Source organism: Amblyomma maculatum, chromosome 1 (assembly GCF_055883805.1).
Source record: "Amblyomma maculatum isolate TAMU_Amacu chromosome 1, ASM5588380v1, whole genome shotgun sequence".
In the NCBI taxonomy this organism is placed as follows: Eukaryota; Metazoa; Arthropoda; class Arachnida; order Ixodida; family Ixodidae; genus Amblyomma; species Amblyomma maculatum.
In genome coordinates, this window is record NC_139344.1 from 154,982,362 (window position 1) to 155,003,652 (window position 21,291).

Genomic DNA, 21,291 nt, shown 5'->3' on the forward strand with positions numbered 1-21,291 from the left:
GTAACAGTATAGAAGATGATGTTTAGAACACAAGTGAAGGAGAAAGACGTTGAAAAAAAAAAGACTCGTGCCGGACGCGCTGCCGTTGACCAGCTGAGCTCCCTGCCCTATCGTCTTGTTCAGCGCTCCGACGTCTTACCCCCCGTCGTAAAAATATTAAATGTGCACGTGTATTTTCTGGACTGCGATGCTAACTTCCTCCCTGGTTAGCCCGTACGTGTGGTATGTTATATGTGCTCCAGAGCAGTATTTTTTGTTCCGCTAACTGCGCAATTCTGTGAAAAAATAAAAACACGAGCTTTGCCTTTTGTGACGATTATTTTGGAGTGATCGAAACAGAAAGATGAAAGATGCAACGCGTATATTTGTCTTTCCTTGCTTTTCAAGTTAAAAAAAAAAAAAAACGTTTGTACGACACACTGAATCATTGAAAGTAACAGCTGATACCAAAATTGTTCTTACAGATCCCAATGGGCATACTGCGATGCAGTTGTTCCAATCATCTGTAGATAAAGCTGGCTTTTGAAGTGCTATCAGTGACAACAGTCACCGGGAACATTTTTCCCTACTTGTGGCAGGTATTCATCACACCACTTCTACGTGGTACTCAATTGTACCACAATTGCTGTTGTGAAATGTGTAAATAAATGCTGGTGCCTTTCTTCGTAAATTTTGTTTTGTTGTAGCGTAGACTAGCATTGTAATTTTTCTATTACCATTGGTGCTAGCGGAGCAGTCATGCAGTTTTTCGAGCCATGCGCAATTTCTTGAAACTGCCTGACAAAATGTCATATAGCGTTGGTGTTATTGCCTAACAAGTATCATGATCACTTGTTATGCTTAGTGGATGTCGGCCTTACAAGTAAATATGCTGAATATGCACAACTCATGCTTAGGAACAGTTATCCCGCTAGCGAATAACAGCGCTCCCACCCCGCGCCGACGTTCGTACCCGTGCAACCCGTGCGCCTCGACCCCTACGTCAGTGGCGCACTCAGCGAGGGGAGCGGCAGCGCCGCGCAACTTTATTCGACGGCGCCGCTCTATTGTTCGCGCGGTGCGTTGACAGGCACAGAGTATAAAGGAGGCTATGCCACGAGCCTTCGGCGCTGATACCGGTTCCTGAGAAGGACGCGATAATTGCTTTTAATGGGCTACCATTCAGTGTCGCGGGGAAGCCGTCTGCCACAAAAGCGTGGACGCTTGCTCGCTGGGCGACGCATTCCTGTTTGGGTGCGCTAACAAAGGGAATGAGGGGGGTGAAGGGGCTGTAGCCACAGCCGTTCTCCCCCATGTCAAGCACAATGCCTTCGCTCGAAAGAAAATCTTTTCCCAGAATAACTGGTATGGCTAAGCCGGGCAGATAGACGAAGCGATGACTCCGCTTCCTGCCGTCGAAACGCAGGACCAGACGTACCGCTCCCTTCGCTTTTGCGGTCCCTACTGCTAAGCTCAAAGGGGTTTCGGCTGGCCTGACACGGATGTTACATCTATGGCAGGTCTCGAACACATCATCACCGACCAGTGACAGAGTTGAGTCCGTGCCAACCAGTGCCGAGTAGCTTTGACCAGCTAACCGCACTAGCATAAAAGGGCTCGAGCGCGACAACATTCCTTGCGCTCTGCAGGCGAGGGGGACAAAAGTCTCTGCGCCCCCGGGGCGGTCGCGCGGTGACGCGGCGTGGGAGTACATTTCCCATTTTCCGCCGTGGCTACCACGAAATTCTCCCGCCGACGGCGACAGGCTGGTGTTACCAATTATCGCCGCCGGCGTTCCGCGTTTCCCTGCATACACCTTGCTTGACACTCGCGTGCTACGTGGCCAATAGAGGGTTTACAAAAGTACGTCTGGCAACCGTGAGCGGCACCCTGATCCCGCGCTGGCCGCCATATTTTGTTCGCTCCATCCGTTCGCTTCGTGTCCGTCCATCAGCGCTCGCCGTTCTGTTCGCGCTTTTCACGTTTTAACCTAGTGTGCTGTGCTTGGACCTCTGTTCGGTCCCTGGCGGTTTCTGTTAGAGACGCCTAGGAGCGTATTTTGACAGCCGAGACGTGGCGGGGCCCACCGGCTGCGCTGCCGAGCGCAGTTACAAATTGCTCTACGAATCATGCATGCCCCCAACCCCCCCGCTCCTCCCTCGGAAATCCGCAGCGTCATCCCTATCCAGGTATAGTATCCAGAGTTCTGTAATGTGGATTTTTTTTTGTCTGTGCGCCTTTGCTGTTTACTTAAATGCCTATGAGAGATCATCGCGAGTTTGTTCGCTTGGTTTGCGCAATCACCGTCGCTCATCCCACTGGAAGATACTTGGTAGGTGAAATGAGCGAGGATGCATTTTATTTTATGATAAAAGGATCACACGTAATTTGACGTACGTTGGACTGGCGCTTAGCACTTTCCTTCCCATGCCTTCGCCGCAGTAGTTTGCATTAGTCTCGGAAATAATCGGGGGCTGCTTAAAAAAAGTGTCATGGTAATTTGTGCTTCCAGTGATTGAATATTGATTGGTGTGCGATGGGCGATGACGAGTTAATAAAATCTTTGTAACTAATTGATCAATTGATGAAATAAAAAAACCAAAAAAAAGGAAAAATGGGAAAGTAAGGGTTTAAAGGTGTCAATGAAAAACCAGTGCTTGGTGATGCTACGGAAGAAAATTTAGAATGTGCAATTGATTAATTGAAATAATTGAAGAATGTGTTCAAAAGTGTCAAATTGCTCAGAATGGAAAGCCGGTTGTTGCTGACGCATGCGTATTGGTGTATAAAAATATAAAACGTCTAATAAAATAAAAATAAATAAACAAATGATAGAAATATAACATAGCATACATAACATAGAAATATAACATATAACCTACTACACTTGTGTGTGGTATGTTACTTTTGATGAATTCATATTTCACTGCATTGTATTCTTTTCGCCCCTCCTGCTAGGGCCCAGTTAGGGCCTGCAGTATTTGGTGAATAAATAAATAAATAAATAAATAAATAAATAAATAAATAAATAAATAAATAAATAAATAAATAAATAAATAAATAAATAAATAAATAAATAAAAGAGCTAAAATATAACACGCGAAGAAAAAAAAACATCGTGCGTGTGTGTGTATGAGAGAGAGACACTGTCGCGTTATACCTTTAACGGCGGAGCTTAAGTGACCCCCTAATTTTTCTATAACGATATGATATAATATAAATCTAATTTTATGAACACAGCCAGTTGCACAAACACTTCGCAGTAATGCGAGTTGACTTTTCAAATTTCTTTTCGTTTCAGCCGAGTTCTTCCTCCCCCGAGTTCCTCGAAGCTTCCAATGTCAGCGCTTTCATATGAGATTACGGCTTCAAATGTTTACTTTCTGACAGAGGGAATAAACAAGAAATCGACATATTTAAAAATTCCAGTGAATTTCAGGTAACTGTGAATTAGCGATCCATCGGGTGACTCGAAAAAAAAAACACAAAAGTGAAGCGCACGCTTCGTTATTTTATCGGCCGCGCAGGCAGGTATAAAACCTGAGCTGCGCGCTCTGGACGTGGACCGGTCGAAACGGGCTGTACGTGAGCATGTTACAACACACTAGTGGGATGTCATCTTTTCCTGCTTTTCTAGACGCCGCGGGTTTGGCAGCCGCTTGCTTTTGCAGCGTGAAACAAGCACCTCGGGCGCACTAGACAACCGTATTGCTCTCTGCACCAAGCACTACCATTTCATACGACTGTAAAAAGTAGTTTCGGTAATCATGCCCGTGTCTTAAATCAAATACACAATGGTAAATGTAACCGACGTACAAAATGTTTCAAAGAACGTATTTGCACAATAGCATTCGTTACACATGCATTGCTCTTCTCCTGTGTCCTCCATCGCAGCATAAATTTATCCTTCAAGTTCACAAGGCTCCATAGCGCGCAAAACAATTAACCTTGCTGTTTTAGGTGGTAGCACATTCTGTGAGCTAGCTCCCAGTCAGAGGGACGTGCAGTAATGCTTTACATGATGCAAGTGACCCTTGTAAAGCCGATTAGGACTGCAAACGAACGGTCGCATACACGCGTATACCTTGATTCCGTGCGCGTCTATGACGGTGCGCTGGCTGCAGAAGGGCACGCAACAACATGCTGGCATCATTCCGAATAGAGCTTGGAGCTAACAGCGACTGCTGTGATGTTAAAAAATGAAGCAATCGCTTGTGAGCATGCTAATGCACCTTTCGGTGCATGCACGGGTTCTACGAAGGCGCACGTTGACAGCGTACTCGATGGGAGGCGCGGGCGGACTGAGCAAAACACGGCCGCCGCGCACAGTTTCTGTTTCTTTCACTAGATGGCGCTAACTTTTGTAAAGCCTCTATTCCAGCAAAGCCGATCGTTCACCTGCCACGCAGTCGGGGGATGCCGCGTTCCACGAAGCGGTTGGGGACGTCTTTCCCCTCTCTCCTCGCCTGTGCGGACGTCGCTGGCGAGCCCAGCTCGACGCCGCTGCTCGAACGCGTACGGGTCAAGAGCGCGAGGAATCGCGGAGCCTTCCGCTGGCCTTTCCTGCCCTACTGTCATTACGTCGGCGCCTCTGGCGCGCGGTGCGGAGTCTTGGCCTCCGGACCAAGCGCATCGCGGCTCTAGCGATTCGGCTGGCCTGGGGGGTGGCTGGTAGCGCAATTCAGCGAGTAAATCCGCCTGCACTACCTTCGCTTCCTGTGCTAGGGCCTCGAGGTTTGCAAAACCACGTCCCCGCAAATACGGCTTGCAGCGCGGATGGCATTGCCTGATCACGCGCGCGACCTGTTCAAGATCGGTTGCCGTGGGAATCTGCCCTCTTGTAGAGCTCCTGCATTGCGCGTACATACCCGAGGAGGCTCTCCTCTGGGTGCTGTGTGCGCAACGCTAGCTACTCAAGCATCCGGCGCTCGTAATCGGGCGGCAAGAACTCGGCGCGGAAGCGATCTGTGAAGTCTGCCATCGACTGGAAGGTCGGCTGGCAGCGTCTCCATCGCGCCGCGCTCTCAAAAAGTGCTACGGGAATTACCTTCGATAGCACCACGTCGTCTTGGGAACCCAGTGCCGTCTGATAATCCTCGAGTTCTTGCAAGAACTCGTGGACTGACTTCACGTCCGTGTAGCCGGAAAAGGAGGGAACCTCTACATTTATCTGCGGACGCGAGACTGTCGCCGCAGCTGTGGCTTGGTTGGCGCTAGCCACCGAACCGAGCTGACGGGTGAACACCGACATTTCGTTCATCTGCCTCATCAGGGCGGCCGCATCGGTAACCTGCAGAGACTCTACCGCGTCCCTCACCTCACTTCCGGACGCACTGTCGTCCGAAGCGGCGGCCCTATCTGGCCCGTCTTTTCTCGGAGGCATTGCACTCAACAACTAAGCCCTGCCGGGAGCCGCAGAACAACTGCACTCACACGACTACCACCTAGCCCGCATCAAGAGGCTAGTCACAAAGGCTAATCGCGGCGACAACCCTTCATAAAACTAACATATGCAAAAAAAAAAAAACACAAACCGCCCGACACTAAAAACACATACATAATCCAGAACAAAATTAAAACACTGTACAAACACTACTATACTACACTCCGCGTCATCTACACACACGATACCCCTAAACTCAAAATGGCGTCGCGCCTATCATACAAAGGACCGGCCCGTCGTGTTGCCGTGCGCTGCCACGTCGGCAGAGAAATCGTCCACGTGGGTGCTAATTCAGCCCCAGTTGGGTGCCAGTTGTGGGCGATTCCTCTGCCCGAGGGATGCGCACGACAAATACACAGCGGGCCGTGTAACAAAACATCTTTAATCTCACAGGGGGTCGTCCAAGGCGGTGCGGGGTCGTCGTCCGGGAGGGCAGGGGGTCGTCTCCGTGCAGAAGTTCCAGGAGGGAAGAAGCAGGAACGAAGAGCAGGGGCGAAGAGAGGAGACGGCGGCGCGTGCCTTCCTTTATAGCCCCCTCGCGCGGGACCGGTTATCCCCGAACGAGCGGGGAGAGGGAAACAGGCAGCGCGCAGGGAGCATTGGGAAGTGGCGCGGCCTTCGAATGCGCTGCGCGCCACAGGTCCTACAGATATGTGGCGCAGGGCCCCACACGGGTAATGTCGACATCCTCGGTTAGAGCTGAATATCTATTCTGTAGCGAGATCCTGAACCTTTCTGCCCTCCCCCTCGCCGCTAATTCCTTGATGGGTTTCTTTCTTACTAATCTGTTGCGTTCCTTCTTCAGATTTAGGCGAATTCAGGACCTCACCATCCTGTGGTCAGTTCATCGCACTTTCCCGATTACCTCTACATCTTGCATAATGGCGGGGTTTGAACACAGTATGAAGTCTATTTAATTTTTAGTCGCCCCGTTAGGATTTTTCCATGTCCATTTCCGGTTCTTCCGTTTGCTGAAGAAGGTATTCATAATTCTTAAGTTATTGCGCCCTGCAAACTCAACTGGTAACTCCCCCTCCCCTGCTATTCCTAGAACCAATGCCATAGTCACCTACTGCCTGGTCTCCTGCCTGCTTTTTCCCTACCTTCGCACTGAAGTCGCCCATTTGTACAGTATACTGCGTCTTTACTTTTCGCGTTGCCGATTCTACATCTTCGTAGAAGCTTTCAACTGTCTGGTTACCATAACTACATGTAGGTGCATAGGCCTGTACAACCTTCAGTTTGTAGCGCGTATTAAGCCTAAATACGATGCCTGCCACCCTCTCATTATTACTATAGAATTAATCTATGCTGTCCACTATATATTATTGACAAGAAAACTTACTCCTAGTTGTCGCCTCTCTGGTAAACCTCGATAACACAGTACATGCCCATCCTTCAGTACAGTATATGCCTCATTCGGCCTCCTAATCTCACTAAACCCTATGACATCCCATTTCATACACTCTAGTTCCTCTAATAGCACTGCTAAACTAGCTTCACTAGCTAGGGTTCTAGCGTTAAATGTTGCCAGGGTCAGTTCCCAATGGCGGCCTGTCCAGCGGAGCCAGGAATTCTTAGCACCCCCTGCTTCGTCACAGGTCTAACCGCCGCCGTGGTCAGTTGTTCCGCAGCCGCTGGTGACTGAGGGCCGGGGTTTTATGGAACTTATCATAAGAGGTTGCGGCCAATTACTGCACCAGGGTGGCGAACTCCTGTTCTGGTGAGGGAGTGCGTTGGCGGAGGTGTTTACCGCATCAGGCCGCACCCCAAACCTGTTTATGCAATTCCATCGACACGCGAATTGTTTTTAATCCGGTGGAGAATTTCGCGGCACCGGGATTTGAACCCCGGTCCTCTTGCATGCGAGGCGGATGTTCTGCCGCTACGCCACCGCTGCATACCCATGCACAGTAGTGAAAAAAAAAAAACTTTTTGTAAATTCAAGATATTATAAATGTGAGCCACCAAATAGCTATTCCTGAACGTGATATGTGCAATAGTCCTTTCTTTAGACAGGAGTTGTTTGAAACGCAATTAACTCATTTTAATTTTTTTTTTTGATATTTTGAAGCGATAGTTTCATTGCGCGAGGTAAATCCAAAGTCACCGTGTGCTTCCGATGACCTTCAAACAGCTTCGAGGTCAAGTTTTGGAACTTAAGCCACAGCTACTTTGGATACCTATGTTCCCACCAAAGGTCAAAGTCAAAGGTCGTAGGTGAACTGAAGTGGGAAGTAGTTTAACGCGTAAGCAGCTCTGAAGCGCGACCATGAGTCCATTGGAGGGATAAGCCATTTCGCGCGCAGGGCCGCGGTTTTTCCGCGCAAACTCATGCGCTTTCAAACGCTTATGCAACAAGCATGGTTGCAACCATGCTACCACGCGTGTTGCATCAGCGGAGTGGGCGCGGCAGCATTGCCAAGATGCAGAATTCAAATCCGTTCCTTTTTGTGATTAAGGTTTTGCTTGGATTGCTGCTGTCATCTTCCGGACCCTGTTCAGAGACGAATGCGACAACATCCTACGCTTCCACGGAATTATTCCTGCTACCTGAGATCTGGGAATATGACTGACCCTTCCATCGCGCATCAGACGGTGACAGCGTCAACTATGATCCCAGCAGCGCCAAGCTATCAGCAACGGTAGCATCACGGACGATGACTGTGACGTCAGTGGACTGCAATATAAGCGAGATCTTCGGCGGGGAACCCTTCAGTGGGCGTGGCAGCATTGTCAAGATGCGGAATTCAAATCCGTTCCTTTTTGGGATTGAGGTGAGAAAACGCTTCGGCAAAACTTTTCGTAGCAACAACCTCTGCCTGCTATTGCTGCCGTGCCCACTCCTGCAGGTTGAATGTTGGTTTCTTTACGATCCCTCTTGTTACTGGCGGGGGACGTCGAGACTAACCCTGGTCCCTTAACCGAAACGCTTGAAGAGCAACTGAAAGCGATTGCGAAAGACATCCAGGAGATAAAGCAAGAGAAAACAGTGACAACCAAAAACTAGGATCAATTGATAAAAAACTAGAAAAAATCGGCAAGATAGAAAAACAGGTCTTGGAATGCGTGGAGAGGGTGGACAAACTTGAGAAAATGGTTGTATCCTTGATTAAAACAGCTGATGAGCTAGACAATAGAAGCCGCAGGTCCAATCTCATTATTTATGGTGTTAAGGAGCAAGAGGATGAGACTCCCCAAGGCCTGCAAGATGCTGTGGAGAAACTTTTCCAAGAAAAATCAGAAATTGAAACTGCAGCCTTCGAAAGGATCCATCGTCTTGGTCGAAAAGAAGCCTCTGACGATTCAAAGCATCTGCCAGTTATCTTGAAATTATATGACTACAGAGAGAAAGCTAACATACTCGGAAACTGCACAAAGCTTAAACAAACTGGGTACTCAATCGGGGAAGACTTTTCCCGGGGTGTACGAGAAGTTAGAAAGAAGCCTTGGGAGCGAACGAAAGTAAACCGTGACCAAAAAGACAAGGTGTACCTGAATTACGATAAAATCAAGATAAATAAACGCTTGTACAGATGGGATGAGGAGAGCAACGACATTGTTGAAGTTAAAAAAATAACGAAAGCCTGGACGTTGCTCCAACTCGAGTAACTCGAAGCCACCGACGCCCTTGACTGTCATTAATGTTAATGCGCGTAGCATCGCGAACAAAGTTGAAGAGCTAGAATGCTGTAATGGCGCGGCTAGTTGGTTTTCCATCATCATGTAGGCGCGCTGAACTTTAACTCGAGTGAATGGCCTCTTGTCTTGTGTTAGAGAATTGTCTCGAGGTAAAGTTCAGCGCGCCTACATGATGATTTTGAAGAGCTAGAGGTAGTTTTGATTACGGAAACACGGCTGCGCGCTGACATCAAGAGCCATGAAATTGTTCCACCTGGCTACACCATGGTTCGGAAAGACAGACTAACTAGAGGCGGGGGCGTGGCTGTGCTGCTGAGGCATGGAGTATGCTATTCGTTAAAGCCAGACGTTCCAGGCGTAGAAGCAGTTTGGTGTAAGATTCAGCTATGTCAGAGCTCAGCTCTCTCTACGTTGGTGCAGTGTCATCACCATCATCATCATCAGCCTGATTATACCCACTGCAGGGCGAAGGCCTCTCCTATATTTCTCCACTTAACCCGGTTCTGTGATAGCTGCTTCCACTTGACCCCTGCGAACTTCTTAATCTCATCCGCCCACCTAACTTTCTGCCGCCCCCTGCTACGCTTTCCTTCCCTTGGAATGCAGTTTGTTACCCTCAGCGACCATCGGTTATCCTCTCTTCGCACTACATGTCCTGCCCATATCCATTTCTTCTTCTTAATTTCCACTAGAATGTCGGTAACTTGAGTTATTTCTCTGACCTACTCTGCACGCTTTCTATCTCTTAATGTTACCCCTACCATTTTTAGTTCCCTAGCCCTCTGGGTTGTCCTCAACTTAAGTAGAACTCTCTTGGTTAGCCTCCACGTTTCAGCCCCATAGGTGAGTACAGGTAAGGTGCAAGTGTTGTATGCTTTCCTCTTGAGCGATACCGGTAAGCTGCTAGTCATAATCGGAAGTATACAAATCCCCAAATGCAAAGGTCTCCTATCTTGAGCCGCTTCTTGGTACATGCAAGAATATATGCTTGGAAGCGCCATAATAAGGGCAGATGATTTTTACCTTCCAAACGTTCATTGGAACTTGTTAAGCCCATCCACGGTAAGAAACAACATTCTGATAAACTTCATGTTCATTTTAAATCGAACACAAATCATTTGCAAGGCTACTCGTGTGCAGGATGCTTCAAACTCTGTTTTAGACATTATTTTTGTAAGCGATTATTTTCTGAAGGAAAAGGCTAGTGTGAATATTCTTGATGGCTTATCTGATCATGACATGGTTTTTTGCACACTATCGTTTCCGGGAAGAATCCGCCAACGTGTGTCTGCAAAGAATGTATATGCCTTTAACAAAGCAGATGATGCCGCTATCATGACTTACCTTGCGCATGAGTACCCTGACTTTCATGAACTATGCACAGAAGGTTCCGCAGACGTCAATGAAATATGGCTACAGTTGAAGGTACATGCTATGCACTGCATGAGGCAGTTTGTCCCACAAATAAAAAAGAACACAAAAAGCCTCAATCCATGGATAACACGTGAACTGATTCACTTAAAACGCAAAATTAAAAGCTTGAGAAAATCTAACAAATCAAGCCCGGTCTCAGACTTCTGCCAAAAGATAATACTTTAAACAAAGAGCTGAAAGAAAAGACAAAAGAAGCAAAGCAGCGTTACTGCAGTACAACACTTAGTCGTTTTACAAAAGAATCGCCCCACAAATTCTGGCGCTATATTAGCGACAATGAAAATCGTCCATACCTTTTGCCTCCTCTTGAAGAGAAAAAGCAGGCAGAAGCGTTTAATGTATTTTTTCAATCGGTATTCACACCTGACAATGGTATTATCAATCCCTTTCAGCAAGAAAACAGAAACCAATATGGCGTGATAGGTGCCCCAGTCGTAACCGAAGAGGGAGTTGTTAAACCTAGACGACAAGAAGTGCAGCGGTCCTGACGGAATACCTAATGTCTTCTTGAAACGATATGCCGAACCTATGAGCAAGTACTTATGCCTTGTGTTCAATAAGTCTATACGCTAGCGCTGCCTCCCCATGGAACGGAAAGTTGCAAAAATAATACCAGTTCATAAATCCGGTGATAAGTCTTTCCAATCAAATTACAGACCCATTTCTCTTACTTGTACTTCCTGTGAACTGTTAGAACACATTATACTAAAATCAGTTACAGAGTTCATTGAGTCAAACATAATCCTTCATCCTCACCAACACGGCTTCAATCGCGGCTTGTCTACAGCCACATAACTTGTCGAGATTTTACACGATTTTGCTAAAGCAATAAATGACCAAATACAAATAGATGCAATCTTTCTAGACTTCTCCAAGGCCTTCAATCGAGTGTGCCATGCTAAACTGTTACAGAAACTAAATTATATATTAGGAGATAGGCCTATAGTACAATGGATCGCCAACTATTTAAATGACCGTCGCCAGTTTGCGCAACTCGGGGACCACATTTCAGATACTGTCCCGGTCCTTTCTGGTGTACTGCAGGGCTCTGTTCTAGCCACAATTCTGTTCTTTCTCTTTATTAATGACAGCTGTACGAGAGTGAAACTCCCTAGGCGGTACGGTGACTGCCCAACCAACAGTCGAGAAATTCTTAGAAATGGTTGGCAAAAGTGTGTTGTCGGAAAACAAGGCCTAATGTTCTTTTTTTTTTCCATTCCGGGAGCTTTCTGTATTTATGCAATGTCATGAACATGCACAATGTGAAAGGGTGATTGTGTTTGAAGCATTTTTGTATTCTTTGTATTCCTTTTTCCAGTGCATTGTCACATTGTCTGAATATTTCCTAGTGTTCTTATATTTTTTTCACAATGTTATGCCTTGTGGACTACATGTCTGCAACAAAAAAAAAACAAAAAAAAAACAAACTCACTCCTGTAAAAATCCCTGAATGGATTGGCAGTATTTCTAAATAAAAAATAAAAAAAAGTATTAGGGAGCTGTTGCATCAGATGTCAGTATGAGAGAGCTGCTCTTAGAAATTGGCGTGGGCCCCGTTTTAAACGACAACTTACACAGTTCAGTCGATAAGCACCGGCGTCTCAGTAGTTTTAGTAGTAGTAGTAGTAGTCGGCAGCACATGACAGAAGTATGCACCCTCTATTGCCTGTCCTGCAAAACAAAACAAACTTTGGATGCTACCTAAACGAAAAAATCGACCATAGCCCGACGCTGGCCCAACTTCGACATACATCATGGCCGACCATGGCCGAAGCTTGGCCAACAATTCAGGGTCGAGGTCGTGCTACGTTATATACCTCAGACAGGCCGACCTAGTATAGGCCCACGATGCCAATATATAGGCCCGACACTTAAGGTGCCTGGCCGACCTAGGCCCAAGTGTGGTTAAACCAAGGTTAGACCAAAGGTCGCAGGTCGACCTTTCAGACAATGCCTTGGCAAAAGCAAAACGTCGCCTGAATAGTTTCGAATAACAGTCCGTAACGTTGTCAGCAAAACACGCACGTTTCGTTTTGAAAAAAAAAAAAAAAAACATCGTAACCCTTCGCATTTTTTGGGAAGCTGAAACAAATCAGTGACTTTTTCAGACAACAGACTGCACGGAGCAGATGTCAGACAGTGAAAATAGCATGAGCACATCTATGGCGACCAGGTTCATTATGTCAGTTGTACAAGAAACGCCTTGTCTTGTTTCGTAGGCGCGCGCGCGCGCGCGCGCACGCACACACACACACACACACACACACACACACACACACACACACACACACACACACACACACACACACACACACACACACACACACACACACACACACACACACACACACACACACACACACACACACACACACACACACACACACACACACACACACACACACACACACACACACACACACACACACACACACACACACACACACACACACACACACACACACACACACACACACACACACACACACACACACACACACACACACACACACACACACACACACACACACACACACACACACACACACACACACACACACACACACACACACACACACACACACACACACACACACACACACACACACACACACACACACACACACACACACACACACACACACACACACACACACACACACACACACACACACACACACACACACACACACACACACACACACACACACACACACACACACACACACACACACACACACACACACACACACACACACACACACACACACACACACACACACACACACACACACACTCACACACACACACACACCTTAAATAATTTTAAGCTTGCAAAGGTAAAAATAGAAAAAAGGCAAGCTCGTGCGGCTGATACTTATTTAAAACATCGCTCTTCAACACTTGTACGAACATTGCTAAAGAACATGCATGCGATTTGGCCAACCTCGTGGGCAGCGAACTGCGACAATCCTGTAGGCCTTAATTGTTTGGCTGCCGGGCATTGGGTGCCGACTAATTGTCTACATTTGCCGATATGTGGCTACGTATTTGATCAACCTTGTGCGCAGCCAACTAAGCCCCTACTTTGGGGCACGTTTTACTACCGATTGTTGGATGCCTGCAACCATTCCCCTACCATTCCCTACCATTTACCGATAGTTACCTGAAAATCTTTTGCCAACTATTAATCAGCGTAGCTGGCAGCCAACCATGGGCACAGCATTGGGCCTACACTGTTGGCCGGCCGAGAATACCGGCTGCAGAGCTCTGCCCAGTCGTTTACGGAAGGTCGGCTATCGGCCAATTTCAGTTAGCTAGTGTACGCATCAAAACCAATTGATGAGCTGGTTGTCAAGTTCATGGACGCCATATTACGACATAACTGATTAAATTTTATGCGCTTACTATACTGAATTTTTTTCGTAAAAGCAATGAACGATTTAGGAGCGCAGTGCGCAGAGCGAGGAAAAAGAACCGTCTTAAAATGAGGCGGTGCAAGTAACCGAGCACATGTGGGATTAGGTATTTTTCAGCGCATGCCTACGTGAGTCTTCCTGCCATAAAGACATTCCAGCGTGCACTGCTGTGTTATTTAGAGCGTTAGCTCTACTGCTAGCATTCTTCTAGGTCACGTCGTTCGGAAAGTTGACCTTGAGCAAAATATAGATTGCATGCGGCAACAGGACGCGCCACGTGACCTAAAATTGTAAATTGGATTATATCAAGAAAAGGCGTTGCACCTACCGCAGTTTTTCGCGGACACCTGAACTACGCAGTGATAAGGAAGGGAGGAAGGTTATTTTTGGTTTGGTTCGCGGGGTTTAGCGCCCCGAAGCGACTCGTGCTATGAGCAACGCCGTAATGGAGGGCTCCGGAAATTTCGACCACCTGGGTTTAACGTGTACTGACATCGCACAGGAAATGGGCGCCTCGCTTTCCGCCTAAATCGAAAAGCGGCCGCCATGGCCAATTTTCGACCCAATGAAAACGGAAAGAGTTGCCGTACATTTAAATGGCTTAAGAGTATAATTTTAATCACACATTCAGGGACATATCCATCTCTCCGTTTCGCCTCCATCGAAACGCAGCCGCCGGCGGTCGGGTTCGATCCCGGGTACTCCGATCCAGTAGCCGGGCGTCTTAGCCACAGAGCCAACGTGGGGGCCCACGTTACCTTAGTAAATTTCAAATTGGTTTATTATCCACAGGTCGTCGAAATTGCTGCGTAGCGCTCCACTACGGCACCTCTTTCTATCTTTTCACTTTCACTCCCACCTTAATTTCTTCCGCTACGGTACGGTTCAGGTGTCACAGAGAAGTGTGACAGATGGTATGTCTTTAATTACCTATAAAGTAATTTACAGTTTACACGTGGCGTAGGTAAATCACAAATTGGTTTATCGGAAATTCGCAGTATTGGTCACTCTTCTCCGTGGATACCTGAACCGCGCGGTAGGGGAAGAGTGGAAGGTGGGAGTGAAAGTGGGAACATAGGAAGAAAAGTCGTAATGGATGGCTACTGAGAAGTTCGATCACTGGGGGATTTGTTGTTCAGGTTTGTCGCGCTTTTCTTTTCCTGCTGCTATTTCTTAACAATATTGAAATCAGAAGCGCGGTAAGTGACGAGCTGCTACTGCAACGACAACGAAAGAGAAAACGGAACGAAGAGTTGGAGATGAAGAGTGCATCGAATTCAACTGGACAAAGATGCGAAGATGGCGACAGAAGAACAACGACAACGGGCCAGCTTCGGTTTCGCGCCTCCGACCGCAGATCGACTTTCAACGTCGTCCAGAAGAGTGAACAGCCTGGTCACAATGCTTTTTGAGTTACAGGCGAGTCTTGCAGCTAAACAAAGACGGGGCAGCTTAGGTGGACGCCCTAATCTGCTGCCAGGGAGGAGACGCTGAGGACATTCTCGCAGCTTCTTCGTTGTCGGAAGCTGAGAATGCGGACTTTGGGAAGGCGATCGAATTGTTTCAGGGTCAATTTATCGGAAAAAGAAACGTAATCTACAAGCATGCGAAGTTCCACCAGCGCAAGCAAGAACCGGGTGAAACGGTGGAGGCGTTCGTGACGGCCCTCCATCGACTGGTAGCGAAATGTGAATACGGAGCTTTAAAGGAGGAGCTCGTGCAGGACATTGTAGTGGTTGGCCTGCTAAACGCAAAGTTGTCCGAAACTCTGCAGAATGCTCCAGAGCTCACCCTGGAGACAGCGGTACTGATAGCAAGGCAGCGGGAAGCTGTGCGGAGGCAACATGCCATTGTGCGTCCTGAAAATTAAGCGGTAGAGCTGTCCGTCGACGCCTTTGGGAAATCCTTCGAGAGAAGGACGCTACACCACCGACGAAGCGCCAGAGGAAGTAAAGGGACCGCAAAAGTCGACACCAAAACGTGGGAGGTGCGGCAGACTAGGATTCCATAAAAAAGGCAAGCATTTGCATCTAAGGGCCACTTGCATGGTCAGAGGCCATTGGAAGATATACCATCGGAAATGGTTGCGGGAAGTGACAGATCGTGATGAAGCGGTAGGCTAGCCATGAACACTCGGTGCTCTCAAGGTGGGCACAAAGGCACTATTAACACAAAGACGCTGAAAGTTAACGGAAATACTGGAGCAGATGTTAATGCTGTGCGACCAAAAGTTGCAGAACAGAAGAGGTATTAACAGCAGTTAAACCGTCAAAAGTGAAGCTGTACGGGGCAGGGGGATAGCCACTAAATGTGTTGGCAAAGCTAGAAACTTCACTTTGCTGTGGAAGGAATGTCATCAGAGACGAGGTGTATGCATGTGGCCAATGTTCTGGGAGAGCCCCTGCTTGATCTACGGCAAGTGTGGAACTTATACTAGTACAGCTTGTGCAGTCAGTAATGGAAGATCATCGAGCGAGGTATAAGGAGTTCCCTGAACTGTTCGAAGGGCTTGGGATGATGAAGGGCGAATACACGATTAAAGTGAAGTCAGGCGCAAGCTCGGTATCGGTCAATATATCCCGCAGAGTACCCTTGGCCCTCTTGAACAAGGTGAAAAAGCAGTTGAAAGAAATGGAGAAAGACGGTATCATAAGGAACTTTGAAGAGCCAAATCCCTGGTGTTCGGCCACAGTGGGTATCCCAAAACCAAGTGGGGAAGACAGGATTTGTGCCGGCCTGAGATGTACAAACGAGAACATCGAGAGAGAGAAGCTTGTCCTTCCCTCCGTGGAGGAGACTCGAGCGCATTTCGCCTGCAAAGTTTTTCCCAAAGCTGGACGCGTTAGCCGCATTCTGGCAGGTGAAGCTGGCTCGAAACTCTCAGCTGCTCACATTCAAAACTTTCTGGAGATATTGCTTCCAAAGGTTACCCTTTTGCATTTCTTCGGCGCCACAATATTTTCAAAGACGTATGCACCAAATACTGGAGGAGATACTGGGATCTTTGGAGCAGATATCTCAAAACACGACAAGAGGCAAGAAGAGCTCGTGAACCCCAAGGCTGCGGGAATCACGCTTAACGACAAGAGAGAGTTTCTGAGAATGTCAGTGAAGATCTTATGTCAAATTCTGTGTGCGGATGGCATTCAACGTGATGCAGAATGGCTGAAAGCAATTGTGCACTTCCGGGCACCAGTCACAGTTACTGATGTTTGCCAGTTTATCGGCATGTCAAATCAAGTCGGACGGTTTATAGCAAACTTTTCAGAGAAGCTGATGCCATCATGGAACTTCTTCGCAAGGACACGGAAAGGAACTGGTACATAAAGCAGGCCAACACATTCAACCAAGGGAAACAGGAGATCAAAGAAGCGACAGGTCTTACACTGTATGAACCCAGAGAGCAGCTTGTGGTTTCGGCCGATGCTTTGTCGTATGGCCTTGGTGCATTTTTGTTGCAAAAAAAATGGACATTGGAGGATGCACCCTGCGGCGTTTGCGTCGAAGGGACTGAGCGAGACAGGTCAAGTGCGCGCAAATAAAGATAGAGGGATATGAAGTGACGTGAGTCTTTGACCGTTTCAAAAAGCTCCACATAGGAACAAAGTTTCATGTGGATAATGGACCACCGACCCATTGTCTCGCTGTTGGAGGGACGTAAGTTGAACACCATTCCTGCGCGAATCCAGCGATTCAGATTTAAACTAATGCGCTTCACCTACACTATAGAGCTCGTGGTCGGCAAGGAGGTATGGATGGCAGATGCCCACTCACGGTTCCCAGTGGAGCCTTGTAACAAAATGGAATAAGAGTTGGCGGCCTGTGTTCACATAATTCCCAGATCGAGACTTCAGAAACAAGGACAGCCTCACAGTGCAAAGTGGTCTCCTGATGAAGGATAATCGTTTGGTAATCCCAACCTCTCTAAGAGAGAGCTACGTGGAGGACGCCAAGGAGTGTCCAAGTGCAGACAGCGGGCCAAAATGTCAGTCTGATGTTCCGGGCTGAGCAGTCAGATGCAAGAAATTGCTGCTAACTGCTCAAATTGCACCCCGAAAGTGGAATCGATCATTGCATCGGAGTTTCCAGACTATCCGTGGCAACGAGTAGCAGCCGATTTGTTCGAGTTGAAGGGTAGGCCCTACTTTGTTGTGGTGGACTATTACTCCAGGTACATCGAGGTTTGTCTGCTGCGCCAAACAACATCAGTAGCTGTTGTTGCTCACCTCAAGCCTGTTTGCCTGGCACCAACTTTCTTAGATGGAGACAGAAAACTTCGAGAGTGCGAAGTGGGCCAAAACGATCGCCGATGTGGTGTGAGATGATCGCAAAGCAACCACAGCGCGCCTCTCCTCGCTGCGGCAGATGGGTGAGGCCATGGAGCTAATACACAGGCGGAAATTTTAAAATACTACCAACTCTCTTCTTCCAGCAATGCAGCAGAAAATAAAATTGCGTTTCAATTTTTTTAAACATATCTTTGTACGAATAAAACACCACCGTGTTTGCAGACGCATCTCAAGCAGGCAGGTAGCAGACGACCCGCTTGAGCCGCATCTGCAACCTCCTTGCTTCAGACGCGTCTGTAGACGCGGTGGCTTCATATGTGCACAATTGTGTGTTTTAAAGCGCAAACGCAATTTTATTATCCGTTGCATGCTAAAAGAAGAGTGTTAGTAGTATTTTAAATTCTCCGGATGTGTATTATTTTATGGCCTCACTCATCTACCACAGCGGGCGAGAGGGGCGCTGCGGTCGTTTTGCGATCACTCTCGCCTGACCAGCGATTGTTTGGGCCCACTTCGCAGCGCGGCGCACCAGCACAGTGTTCCACCTGTCTATGTAAGAACATTGCCTGCCCACGGAATAACAGAGGTATTCAGGTCAGACAATGGGCCACAGTTTACATCCCAGAATTTTGAAGAATTGACAACTAACTAAGGGATTCGCCACATCACAAGCAGCCCGCACTATCCGAAAAGTAATGGAGAGACAGAACAAATGATGAAAGTTGTAATGGACATCTTAAAGAAGGCAGAAAACCCTGGCTTCGCAATTATAAATTACAGGAGTACTCCAGGACCGCGCGGATTCAGTCCAGCTCAACTGTAAATGGGACGCCAACCGCGCACTACATCCTAAAATGTTAACTTCTCAGCTGATCCTAAAAATGCGCAACCACGGTCAGTTTGGTAGGAGAGGCAAAGAACAACAAAGGCAGGAACAAGGATACAGCTAATGGCATGAAGTTAGTAGCCACAGGGAGCTTCCCACTGGGACCTCTGTCTCGGTTAGAGACTCCGGCACTTCCGAACAGAGTAGTGACGAAACAGAAAACTCAAGGTCTTTCATAGTAGAGGCACTGTCCAGGCAATTTATCAGAAACTCAAATAACTTCCCAGACAACACACCAACTCCCAGGGACGTCCCGTTTAAATTGCTACCGACCACATCCTAACAGGGTAATCCACAGTACGACCCTGCGAGGTCCATTCTGGTCTATGTTCGAACCTCTAAAGAAGGATCTCCGCGGGACGTTCCATTTACTTGTCCTTTATAAGACCATTTTAAATACATTCCGGGGCAGCTGTAAGGGATCATGCACCCTGTCGCACGAAAGCGAGTCTACAAGAACCACACAATTCGCATGAAATGTCAAAAGCAAAAGGAATACTGGTCGTCACTATAACTAGAAATGGGCGCCCTCCCTGCTCAACAAGTGCTAACTAAATCTCAGTTCTTTCGAAGAGTCTTTGTTGGGGTGTTACAACTGACTGTATATTGTGGTTTTTTAGAGCATATGAACAGCGAATGTAAGCTCATAACTGTATTAGCTGATGCATGGGAATCGGTTCCTTTGGAAAATATATAAAAGGCGGTCACGAAATATGCTGCATTACATAGAGCCTACCATGATATGAGAGGTAATGTTCAACTTAAATAATGTTCGCAAGGGCATATGTCAACTGCAACAGTTAAACATGACGCTCAACTATTGCGGCATAGAACTTCGTGGCGCCCAAGTAGCTCGTGGCGCCGAACTTCTCCGAAGAACACACACCAGCACTAACGAATCGCTTTTTGTTTATTGTCGACAAAGAAATGAAGAGGCGCATTTAACAAAATGTTACATGTGACCTTGATTAAAAGTACTGCTTAAGATATATAATTACTCAAGAGAATATTTTATATACCTTTGCTCATATGCAATCTATTGCCTGATAACATCAGGGCACCCTTGTGGAGGAGTATATATTCAAGTGCTTGAGAAATGTCATCTCAAGATTGTGACTCCTCTATGCTTTGCAAAATGTGATGTGTGTGTAAATTTTGTGTGTAATTTCTCAAAAACCGGAAAGTCATAGCAGAAAATGTGTATAGTATAGGCTGCAGCATGTAGTGTTCAACGCTCCCAAATTTGCTTTGCACATGGGCGTTCATCGAGTACGTAAGGTGTTTTTTAGCCAAATGTTATTATACATGCATTGAATCGTTAGTTAAACACAAAAACGTACAGAGCACTGCAGAATCCGCATTGGAGTAACTCGAAAGCACGGATGCTGCTGTTGGTTGCTTCTGATTGCTTCTAGGTAATTAATTCACTTCTTATTTACCCATTTTTGTCTTTGGTAGTTTCAAATTGAGCGCCAATCCATTCCTATGCCCTTTTTCGGCTCTACTTCCAGTTGCGTGATGTCACATCCTTGACGTCACATTAATTGGCTGATTTATATACTATTTCAGTATTTGATACATTCAAATGTGGTGCCAAGCCATTCGCTTATGAGACCATTTTCGCCTTTACTTTCTCATTTTTTGCCTCTTATTAATTACCTAATTAACCTTTCGGACTAATTGTTTTTCGTACACATTACGTCACCCTCTGTCGATTGACACCACTCATTAACCTCTACCACTTCTCAATTACAACTGCTGTGGACAATTCTTACTTTTTTGCCTGTAATTAAGTACCTAACTTATTGGCCTAATTATTCTTTCTGCAGCAACATTACGTCAGCCTCTATCGATTGACACCACTCATTAACTTCTACCACTTCTCAATTACTCGTAACTGCTGCGGACACGATTTTGCGGAAGCGGCCTGCGGACATGGTCTGCGGCCAGAAACCTGTGGACATAGTGAAGTAACGCTTTCGTGTTAGTAATTATAACTAGAAAGGTTGAGAATGGTTAACTCCAACATAATGGTCTTTGCCATTGAAATTGAACTCTGCTTCAAATTCTTCCCACATCATCCCTGCCCTAATTGTCCCAATACAAATTAAAGATGGCATCTGGAATCTGCTCATAGCACCAACATGAGCTGAGATGTATTTTGAGAACTCGAAACAAATCATTTTTGGAAGAGAACTT